The following is an 11,892-nucleotide window of genomic DNA, read 5'->3' as shown; positions in this document are numbered from 1 at the left end:
CCATGAGCCCTGTGTAGTTGACTCTTCAGCCTGTGTTTTCCTGGTGTTCTTGACCCTTCTGACTCCTACATACTTTTCTCCTCACCTTCTGTGGGTTTTTTCCCTAGCTTCACCTAGTGTTTCACAGAGGATCTCTAGGGGGCTATCCAGCCTCTGGTTCCTGGTCATCCAGAAAGTATCAGGCATGGGATCCCTCCCGTGGTTTGAGAATCAAGTTGAACCAGTCATAGTTGGGCAATCCCACCCCAGTTTTGTGCCATCATTACCCAAGCATATCTTTTACAGACAGAACAGTACTGTTGGTCTTTGTGACAAGGTTTTGTGGCAAAGTTATGTCCCACCTAAAGAGCTACAAATAAAGAGGTGACTATTAGATTTCTTAATTTGGGGATTTTTTTTTTTACATATCATTTGGCTTATTATTTAAGAGCCTGATGGATCTAGGGCATACATTTGTAATATGTATGAATATGAAGAAAATATATAAAAATCACTTGAAATAATTCATAGTTATTTCAATGTGCTTACAGATAACAGAGATCATGAAGATTTCTTCATATTATCCACTCGAATTATACATTTTATAGACATTACTATCAGCCTAAATATATTAACATACAACATGATAATGTATGTATTATTATATTCACAACTATATATGTGCCCAAACATCCATGCATTGTGATGATGAACAATATTGTTTTTACAGCTAAAATTTTTACCTAAGTAAAGTTCTATTAGAAAATGACTTTAAGATACAGTCTCCATAGAGACACCGCCGTGGCAAGCGGGAGCAGGATGGGCACTGGGCGACTCTGTGCCTCGCAGAAGAAAATCAACTAAACATGGGCAAAAGAGATTCTAAGAAGCCCAGAGGCAAAGTGTTCTCATATGCATTCTTCATGCAAACCTGCCAGGAAGAGTACAAGAAGCAGCACCCAGATGCTTCTGTCAACTTCTAAGAGTTCTCCAAGAAGTGCTCAGAAAGGTGGAAGACCATGTCTGCTAAAGAAAATAGGGAAATTTGAAGATATGGCAAAGGCTGACAAGGCTAGTTATGAAAGAGAAATAAAAACCTACCCTCGTGAGGTTGCAATGAATATCCTAAAGGACACCAGTGGAAGGGGGAAGCCTGGGTCCTGCTAAGACTGAACTAGTGAACTAGACTGTTGGGGAGAGGGCAGCAATGGGGGAGGGTTGGGGGAACACCCATAAGGAAGGGGAGGGGGGGAGGGGATGTTTGCCCGGAAACCTGGAAAGAATAACACTCGAAAATGTATATAAAAATACTCAAGTTAATAATAAAAAAAAAAAAAAAAAAACCTACCCCGCCCCGCCCGTCCTCGAGGAGAGACCAAAAAGAAGTTCAAGGAATCCATTGCACCCTAGAGGCCTCCTTCGGCCTTCTTGTTCTGTTCTGGCCAAAAATCAAAGATGAGCATCCTGGCTTATCCATTGGTGATGTCACAAAGAAACGTGGAGAGACTTGGAGCAATACTGCCGCAGATGACAAGCAGCCCTATGAGAAGAAGGCCGCCAAGCTGAAGGAGAAGGGTGAGAAGGATATTGCTGCTTACAGAGCTAAAGGAAAACCTGATGCAGAGAAAAAGGGGGTGGTCAAGGCTGAGAAAAGCAAGAAAAAGAAGGAAAAGGAAGATGATGAGGAGGATGAAGAGAATGAGGAAGAGGAAGAAGATGATGAATAAGTTGGTTCTAGCGCAGTTTTTTTTTCTTGTCTATAAAGTATTTAACACCCCTGTACACAAATCGCTCCTTTTAAAGAAAAAAAAAATGAAATGTAAGGCTGTGTAAAATTTGTTTTTAAATTGTACAGTGTCTTTTTTTTTATAGTTAACACACTACCGAATGTGTCTTTAGATAGCTCTGTCCTGGTGGTATTTTCAATAGCCACTAACTTTGCCCAGTACACTCTGGGGGTTGTAAATTGGCATGGAAATTAAAGTAGATTCTTGTTGGTGCACAGCACAAATTAGTTATATATGGGGACAGTAGTTTGGGTTTTTTGTTTCTGTTTTTTTTTTCTTTTGGTTTTCTTTTGGGTTTATATTTTCCATATTCAGTTGTCTCTGATGCAGCTTATATGAAGATAATTGTTGTTCTGTTTACTGAATACTACTCTGTAGTTGCAAAATAATTGCGGCTGTTTTTGTTGACATTTTGAATACTTCTAAGTAAATAAAATTTTTTTATTAAAAAAAAGAAAGTGACTTTAAACAAATACAAACTGTTACTCAGAAATACGGTAATAAATGTTACTGACTTACTTCCATGATTAATGTTGGCATAGACTGAAACAACTAACATAGTAAAGATAAATGGCAATGATTTTCACATTAAAATTGTCTCAAGACTCCCCAGTATAGAGAAAAGCAATGCATTTAGAAGTTATTTCATCACTAAGTTGTTTTAAAGTGGCAGGTCATAATTGAAAATTACAGCTGGTCTTAAAAATTCTAGAAGACATCCTGAATTCCATATATCCCTAGTTAGTGGTGTTTCATAGCAAGAGAGACTCCTCTCTGTAATTTTGCATTATGATATACGAAATACAAATAAAAACAGTATATCATCTGTGTATAATTGCAATAAATGTCTAATTAAATACTTCTGTAAAACCTTTATGTGGCATGTGCACGTGTTTTAAAAGCTGAACATAGTGAAGTTTTGCTAATTTCATCTTTATTAACTTGGATATTTCTTATTTACATTTCGATTGTTATTCCCTTTCCTGGTTTCCCGGCCAACATCCCCCTAACCCCTCCCCCTCCCCTTCTCTATGGGTGTTCCCCTCCCCATCCCCCCCATTACCACCCTCCCCCCAACAATCACATTCACTGGGGGTTCAGTCTTGGCAGGACCAATGGCTTCCCCTTCCACTGGCGCTCTTACTAGGCTATTCATTGCTACCTATGAGGTTGAAGCGAATTTTTTACTTGAAATTCATTGTAACAATCAAAACAATGGCATTGGACACGTGGAAAACAGGTGCTAATAAAGAATGAAGGGAAATAATTATTTTGACTGTGGACATTTAGGTTTTGGCACAGTTCATAAAGTTTCTTTAACAATAAATGCAAAACTTTTATTTCCTGTATATATGCATATATCATAATTAAAGCAATTTTATATTCATACAATATATATATATATTATATATGAGATATATAACACAATTAAAGCAATTGCATATTTATACAATATATATTATATGTGAGACATACATAACACAATTAAAGCAATTGTATACACACACATATATATAATTAAAACAATTGCTTTTTTAAGAGAGGATCTTTCTCTTTTAACTTTGAGTTTTCCTTTTAGGAAAAGAAACGAAGATAGTAAAAGAGCTACCTAGAGGCATGGAACAACAGATGCCTCTTATATTTGGCTTTATTGTCTTTTTACAGAATGCATTATTAATTTTTATTAATCATCATTTTAAAAAAGAGACTCTAGACTTTTTAGGGCAGAATATTAACATTTTACATTTTCTCTTGCTGCATTTTCTTATAAATGGTTACAATTTTTTCTGTAGAAAATCCTTTTATTCCAATTTTAAAGTCTTGTGGCTGTCACAGTAATAATTATTGCCCTCATAAGTCACATCAAGTCTGGAGCCAACAAAGATGGATGGTTTTCAATTCTTTTCTAATGAACCATTTCTGAAAATGTCTGGGTCATTTTTGTTGTTGTTTATATGATAGATTTTTTCACTTTGCTTAAAGTTAACAATTTTAGGACCTTTCCTAAACACATTCCATCTTTTAAAGCAAACATTAAAGAAGATTCAACCACAATATTTTTATAAGATACCAGTAGCACTTAAATTTGTTTTACTGAAATTTACTTTTAATTTTAAATCAGCCAATACCATTAACTTGTATTTACTCTATGATACATTCTAAAAGGAGGTAGTTTTATATATTTTTGTACATGTCTAACTAATAAAATAATACTTTAATATGTTCCTATACATTTTCATTTAGAATTTAAGATATTTAATGTATGCTTGTAGTATGAATAAAATTTGGGATACTATGGTGTAAGAAATATTTGTTTCTCCACTCTAAATGTATCTCAGAATTTTTTTGTGTCCTTCCAAAATGATCTTAAAGTTTTACTATAAAATATCTCAGAGTATGACCAAGCTCAGAATAGAAAAATATAACACATACTGAAACAGAGTTAAAACCAGTAAATCCTAAGGGATGACTATAGTTATAACCACCAATGTTGGGTAACTAAAATACAAGACAGTCCAGAAAGAAAAGTAGTGATGAAGAGATTGAATCATTACCTTCCAGATTTGATCAATAAGCACTCTATTCATGTATAGTAATACTACATTACTTTCTGTCAATAAATATAATTATTAATTTAATTTAGATATTAGAATGTTTAAGGAAATGCACATTAAACCTCTTGACTTAGTCATGAATCGTTGATTACATATATCATACTGTGTTATACAAATTATCACACTATGATTTGTATAATCAAATAATTAAAATAACACCTAATAAAATATTTTAAGACAAAAGCTTTTTATTTAAAATGCCAATTATTTTTTTAAAATCTCTTTTATTCCCCTGTTCATTGTCTCACCCAGACACAACCAGCAGACTCCATGCTGCTCAAAGTGAAGCTCAAGAAATGATCCAGAGGGTACAGGATGACAGAACTATTTTCAGTTTTCTGTATGTAGTCAAAAATACCCCATCCTAGAGAGAACACAGATCCACTCCAGCAAGCAGGCGAGGGGCCTCATAAAAGAAAACTACAGTAGATATCACAGGGGGAGTTCCCTTGGCAAATTAGGAGGGATAAAACAAGCAAAAACTAAACAAAACAAAACAACAAAACCTCAATACCTTCCAAAACAAAACAAAACAAAACAAAAAAGCAGATCAAAATTGTATAACCATTATAGAAGGTTGGAAAAGGAAGGTGTTCCACCAACCGAACTGGTTAGTTAATAAACATTTCAGGCTATAGTGTGCCATTCCCCCCCCTCCCGCCTCTGTGTGAAACTGTTTCATTACTCACATGGTACAATAATGTAGTTTTGGGAATTAAATATATGTTCAACTCATTTACTCCGTACCAAACTTTCTCCATATAGTAAGTATTTTCATAGTACTTGTTTTACATATAGCTGGTAAAGGCTTCATAATTTTTCCATCTTTTAAAAGACAAGCAGAATTAGACAACAGTAACATACAAACTAACATAAACACATTCTTTTCATTGTTTGATTCCTTTTTATTTTTTATTGGATATTTATTTACTTACATTTCAAATGGTATCCCTTTTCCCGATTTCCCCTCTGGAAACCCCCTATCCCATCCCTCCTCCCCCTCCTTCTATGAGGGTGCTTCCCCACCCATCCACCCACTCCTGTATCCCAGCCCTGGCATTTTCCTACACTGGAGCATCAAGCCTTCCCAGACCCGAGGGACTCTCCTCCCTTTGATGTCCAGCAAGGGACATATGCTGTTGGCGTCATGTCTCCTTCAATGTGTACACTTTGACTGGTGGTTTAGTCCTTGGAGCTCTGGAGGGGTAAGGACGTGGGAGGGCGGGGTTCTGGTGGTTTGATTTGTTGTTCTTCCTGTGGGTTGAAATAAAATTGTATCAGCTACAATCTTTGTGCAGACTAACCATGGTAATATACACACATTTACAGCTTGCCTGGTTATTGTAATGGTGGCACATTCTTTGTGAAGCCTCGGCATTGAAACATTTAAGTAGAAACCCAAAGTGGAGACCAGCACTTGGGAGTTTTACTAAAGGAGGAAACCAAAGGGCAGGTGGCTCAGCAATTGTCCCTATGGCCTCTTTTAGGGCATCTTTCATGTGAAGTCAGAGGATGGGAAAGGAGAGAAGAGCAGGGAAGCAAACCCAGGCTGATTCTGAGAAGCAGCTGGTAAGAGACACGTTCAAGTATTTCTCTCAACACAACCTGAGTTCATACAGAAGACACTCAGAGGAGTTGGAAGCAGTGACAGGGGCTAAAATATAGTGCTCGTCTTCTCCAATCCCCTGTGTTTTCTCTAATACACTTATCTTTGTGACCACAGTCCCCATGGTAACTAAAGTTCCAAGTCAGGGTTCTGACACACTCCGCCCCTACCTCCATCCCTACCCCTGGAATCCGAGGAGGCTAATAATGGATACTTTGAGATCATCTGTGGCGACAGTAGGTGCCCTGTGGCACTTAGACTTTCTTTTTCTTGTGGGAGTCAGCTTCACCTGCAGTCTGGAATGAATTATGATGACTATTCCTCCATCCAGCCGGTTCCTGCTGGAAGCTAAAGACAGAACCTCTCCCTTTCTGGGGAGTCTGAGAAAAAGGCTGCTTCAGCCTAGGATTTGTTCTAGGCTGGGCAGATGTATGTGGGTAGTTGCCTATGGCAAGAGGGCGTTCTGCATCCATGGACATCTCTATTTGAAGAATAGCTGATTTGACATTCTCAGAGTTCGTCACCATCTAATGAGATCCTTTTCCTGAAGATCATTTGGACCTGGGTGACTTCGTCATTCTCAAAGGAACTAACTCTGCAGACCATTTCACAGAATGCTTAGAGACCAGATTGCTGCCGACCTGCCATAGTGGCGTGGTAGCTGATTGGTTTGGAGATTCTCCCACTAGGGCTCCATGAAACAATGTGTACACCTTACCCTAGAGCGGTGCTCCACCCCCCCCCCCAACCCAAATTGATGAATTCGAGCTCGTCGAAGTTCGCTTTGTTTTTTAAAAGAAAAAAATTACAAAAGGGCTAATCAAATTAAAGTGGATTTATTTTGGAGGGACATAATGCCTGATCTTTGGGGAAATCTGAGTCCAATGAGAAATGCATGTAGCTGTCTGAAAGCCAAGACTGAAAGGGGCACGATGAGCCTGTAGCCAGGGGAAGCGAAAGGCTGTGCCTGAATCAGTGCAGTATTGTCACTGAGGGGGCAGGAACACAGCAACGGTCCTCAGAAAATATCATGGTGCCTGATTAAATGCCTTTCCTTCCTTCTTACTTTTAACCCAGCCTTAGTGAATTCAGAACGTACCTTTAATCATTCAAAACATATATTTTATTTTAAATTAGCTTCCACTGATTCACTAATATAAAACACGTGCAAACAATATCATAGGAGACACAACAGACAAGGCAGAATGGAGCCTCCCTTATTTTTCTTTTCAGCCGGGCGCACTGGAATTAAGATAATTATTTAATCATCTACATCGTCTTTATAAATGAGACAGCGTTTGGCAGCTCTTTTTACTTTGGAGCTTAGAAAGACACCATTTCGTGCCCCCGTGTGGTGCCAAGTTTCTCTGAAAAGGATGCTGTTGTTTTCATGAGTTTTGTTCTCATAAGAAATGGGTCACCTCTGTCTTACAGCATTCAGTGTTGTTTTCTGTATGGTTACACACTTAACTACCATCTAGTAAAGGTAATTAATATCTCCTCATGAATGCGTAGGGTACAAATGCCTTCTCTTCCGGGAGTTCTACGGCATTCTTAACATATGAAAAATGTTGTAATATTTAACAAAGTATATTTAACATTATACTTTATTGTTTTATTCTTCTTCCTGATCTCCTCCCTCTCAACCTATTATCCCAGACTTTATTATCATGCACACAACTTGATCTTCTTGGTTATTCTCATAGTTTTCTAAACTACTGATTGACATGATACTTCAAGAGTTTGTTTTCATTCTCTGAAACTCATTTTTTTTCACATTTATAGTTAAAACCATCAAGGGGTTTTTAAAAATGGCCTTTTGAGTTCTATATTTTCATAATATCTATTAGTCATTTTAAATATTTCTATCTTAATGTCTCAATACTCTGTACAGTCTTCCTTCTTCATTCAAGTATGTTATTGAGTCGTATTACATATTTCATCTACATCAATAACTTTAATGCTCTCTAGTAGGGATTTATAAATACCAGGTTCAGCCCGTGTTACCATGTGTATTCATGTTTTTGTATTTATATAATATTTAGACATTTCCCATCATAGAACATGATTGGGACTATACTGGGAATAATTTTTCATGAAAACGACCCTGGCCTGCTGACTGACTTTGTATTAATTTTATTCAAATGTTTGTACAATGTTTTATGTGGTTGGTCATGGTTGTCTCTGCATACTGTAGTGAAAACTGGGGGAGGGATTGGATCTTTCTTATCTGGGAGGTTCTTTCTCTAAAGGACATTCATTAGCAGCGTCACTCTGATAGCTCCAGCAATTTTGGTGCTGACAGCAGAGCTTGAGACTCATATTCTCAGTGCTTGCTCCTCTAGACTCTTCAGCACTCAGTTTTGTGAGTTTAGGGGTGAGACAGGGTAATCTTAATTGTTGTTATTATTCATCATACGGCGGTCTTCCTGAGGATTTCTATTGCTGTGACAAAATACCATTACAAAAAGAAAAAAACATAGCTTGGGAAAGAAAGATTTATTTCTGCATACAATTCTGAGGTCACACTCCATTGCTGAATAAGTCAATGCAGAAACCTGGAGGTATGACCAGACGCAGAAGCCATGGATAAGCGTTTGTTTGTGGGCCTGCTCTCACATGGCTTGCTCACTTGATTTCTTATATTCCTAAGACCATGTGCTCAAGGTTGACACCACCTACAACAGGCTGGATCCTCCCACTGCAACACTAACTGAGAAAATACAGCGCACACTCTTATTTGGTGGTTGCAAAACTTAGACTTTTTTTTTTTAGAGGAAAATTCCTTTCCCCAAGAAACTCAAACTTTGGTCAAGATGACAAGAAATTAGCCAACACAAGGATATGCTATCTGAATCAGATCAATTGGGCAAGAAATCTAATTAAAATGGGTATATTTAGAAAAAATAATCACAATTATACCGTGTACGAGTCACAGTTCTCTAGAGGAAAAAGGAGAAAATGAGTATGTGTCAATAGGATTTATTGGCTTGATTTTCATGGCATTCTCTAGATTGCTTGGGAAGTTCTTTTCCTTCTCTTTTTTTCTGGATTGTCACATGAAGGTGTCTTCATGCAATTGTTTGAAGGTGTCATTATTTGAAGGGTTTTCCTACTTCAAATAATTTGATTGAGAAAATTGCTCATAAAAATTCTCCATAGCTTTCCATTCGATTGGCTGTAGATTTAGTCACAACACAACCAAGATTTATTATTACATATGAATCAGCAAAACTATAACCAAGTATTAAAAATCTGTGAAGACTCTACCTCAAACATTTAGGTCTTAAAGTTTTATCAAAGATACTGTATATAAAATCAGCATACAGCATAAGTAGGGCTTCTCTCCACCAATAAATAATGAACACTGACTGGAAGATATCAGGAAGGCAATCTCATTTAAAATAACTCATTCAGAAATATCCAAAAATAAACTAGAGAAAATACCTCTCCGGTATAATCCAAAGATAGACGCACAGGAGATTAGAAACTGAAGAAGATGCTAGGTAATAGAAGGACATACATTAACAGAATATTGTTAAAATGGAAATATTATGAAGTGATTCACAGATTCAAGGAAGTCTCTATTAAGAAGACCAGAAAAAAGGCTAAATATTTGTATGGAAGAAGAAAAGTTTATAAAAAGACAAAACAAACATATGCAACCATTGCAAGTCTTGATGTATTTCAGAATATGCAATTAAGGAAAAGTAAAAATGATGCACGAGTCCATTAGCAAAAATAATATAGATACATAGGACAATGTAATATAGTAGATGAATCAGAGATCAATCTACTTAGTTACAATACCTTATTCTTGACAAAGATGCTAAAACATACGCTGGAGATGTAACAGCCTCTTTAACACAAGTAGTGCTGGGAAAGCCAGAATCTTACATATAGAAGAATGAAACTTAATCTCTCTGTTTCCAAAAATAAATTCTCAAGGCATCAAAGACTTTTGAAACTCTAAAATTGCTGTCAGAAACCCGAAACTCTTCAAGATATAGTATCAGATAAGGGCATTCAGAAAAAAAAAAAAACTCTTAACAGCCTAATAAATATCAGAACATTTGAAGAACTGATTCACATGGAAGAAAGAAGCTTCTGTAGAGAAAAAATTCAGCCAAATGATGGGTAGAAAATCTTTGCTAGCAGCTCCTCTGATGTATGCATAACGTATGAAAAATCTAAACTCTCAAATATCAGAATAGGGAATGGCTTTCAATGCCCCACAAGTTAGAGGACCTGATCCCAGCACTCATTTAAAAGTCACCTATATACACCTGTCATCCCAGTGTCTTAGTTAGAGTTTTATTGCTGTGAAGAGACACCATGATCAATGCAAGCTTTATAAAGGACAACATTTAATTGGGGCTGGCTTACAGGTTCAGAGGTTCAGTCCCTTATCACCAAGGCAGGAGCATGGCAGCATCCAGGCAGGCATCCTGTGGGAGGAGCTGAGTTCAACATTGTCACTGGAAGGAAGCTAGAAACAGACTGAGCATCCTTAGGCAGCTAGGAGGAGGGTCTCCAAGTCCACCCCACAGTGACAAACTTCCTCCAACAAAGCCATTCCTTCTAATAGTGCCACTCCCTGGGTCAAGCATATGCAAACCATCACACCAGCACTGGAGAGGTGAACAGAGAGAAAAAGAGATGCATCCTTGGAGCTTGCAGGGTGCAAAGTCTAGCTGAATTAAGCTTCAGATTTAGTGAGAGATCCTGTTTTAAGAAAATGGTGAAGATATCCTAGAAAGTTCTTTGATCACTACATTGCGTACACACATGAACTCATATAAGCACAAACACAAGAATTAAACACCAAAAGACTAATCAAGCTAACCAATGAATTGAACACATTTATAACATGTATTATTTTCTAATATTTATGTGGAAAATGCACAACATCTTTATCCATCCGAAAAATGACCGTCAATGAGGTTTTAGGTCATTACAATCAGCATGGCTATCATCAAGGACACACACACACACACACACACACACACACACACACAAGACAGATGCTGTCAAGGATCTCAAACGAGAAAGGAATCTGTATATGACATGATTAATAACGTGAATTGATATGAATGTAATGGATGTAATAAAGAAATTGCACCCGAAAACTACAAATAGATCTCTCCTCAGATAGAGCTCCATCATCCTTATGTAGTTCCCAGAAAGGAATGGAAATCACTGTAAACACCACTGTCATCACAGACACATTATTAATGTGCTATTCACAATGGCTAGGTGTCTGTTTACTGAAGAATGAATAAACGAAATGAGCTATGTGTATATAATGGGATTAGATTTAGACATAAAGGAAAATAAATATGATTTGTCAGAAAATGGATAGAAATAGAGACCACCATTATGTTAACAGAAATAAGCTGGACTCAGAAAGTGAAGTATCTCTCATATATGAAATTTGGGGAAAATATTAATGATTTAGAAGCAGAGAAAAGACGAATGAAGAAGAGAAAGGGACAGACATAGCATGGGCAGGAAGTGAGTAGCAGCGTCAGGAAGACAGGGACGGGATCAAGGTATATGACACATATGACATACCACTAAGAAATATCACATTCAAATCAATTGACAAATAATTCTCATGGAAATGATAAAAGAGACCAAAGGAAAGTGAGAAGGCTATTGCCTGCTGTCTTGAAAACTGAGTTGTGGTCAGTGACAAAATATTAGACTTTTATTAAAAGACCAGCTTTTGCTTCATGATTATCTGAACCCATGGTTTGGGCAACCGGCTGGCCTAGTTCTAAGAGTCAAGACTTCTGCAGGTATTACTGAATATATCTAAGCCTTTATTCACGTGTGTATCGAGTATTCATAATTAAAATGTCACTGAGAGATTCATTCTAGCATGAACACACATTTGTTACAC

General features: G+C 37.1%; 1 pseudogene; it reads left to right on the top strand.

Annotated features, from left to right (window-relative positions):
- Positions 1-845: 845 nt before the first annotated feature.
- LOC116898119 lies at positions 846-1,706 on the top strand (annotated as a pseudogene).
- Positions 1,707-11,892: the final 10,186 nt, after the last annotated feature.

The sequence above is a fragment of the Rattus rattus genome, chromosome 4 (genome assembly GCF_011064425.1).
Source record: "Rattus rattus isolate New Zealand chromosome 4, Rrattus_CSIRO_v1, whole genome shotgun sequence".
Taxonomy (NCBI): Eukaryota; Metazoa; Chordata; class Mammalia; order Rodentia; family Muridae; genus Rattus; species Rattus rattus.
Note: the sequence above shows the minus strand (reverse complement) of the source record. Positions and strands in the feature narration are given on the sequence as shown.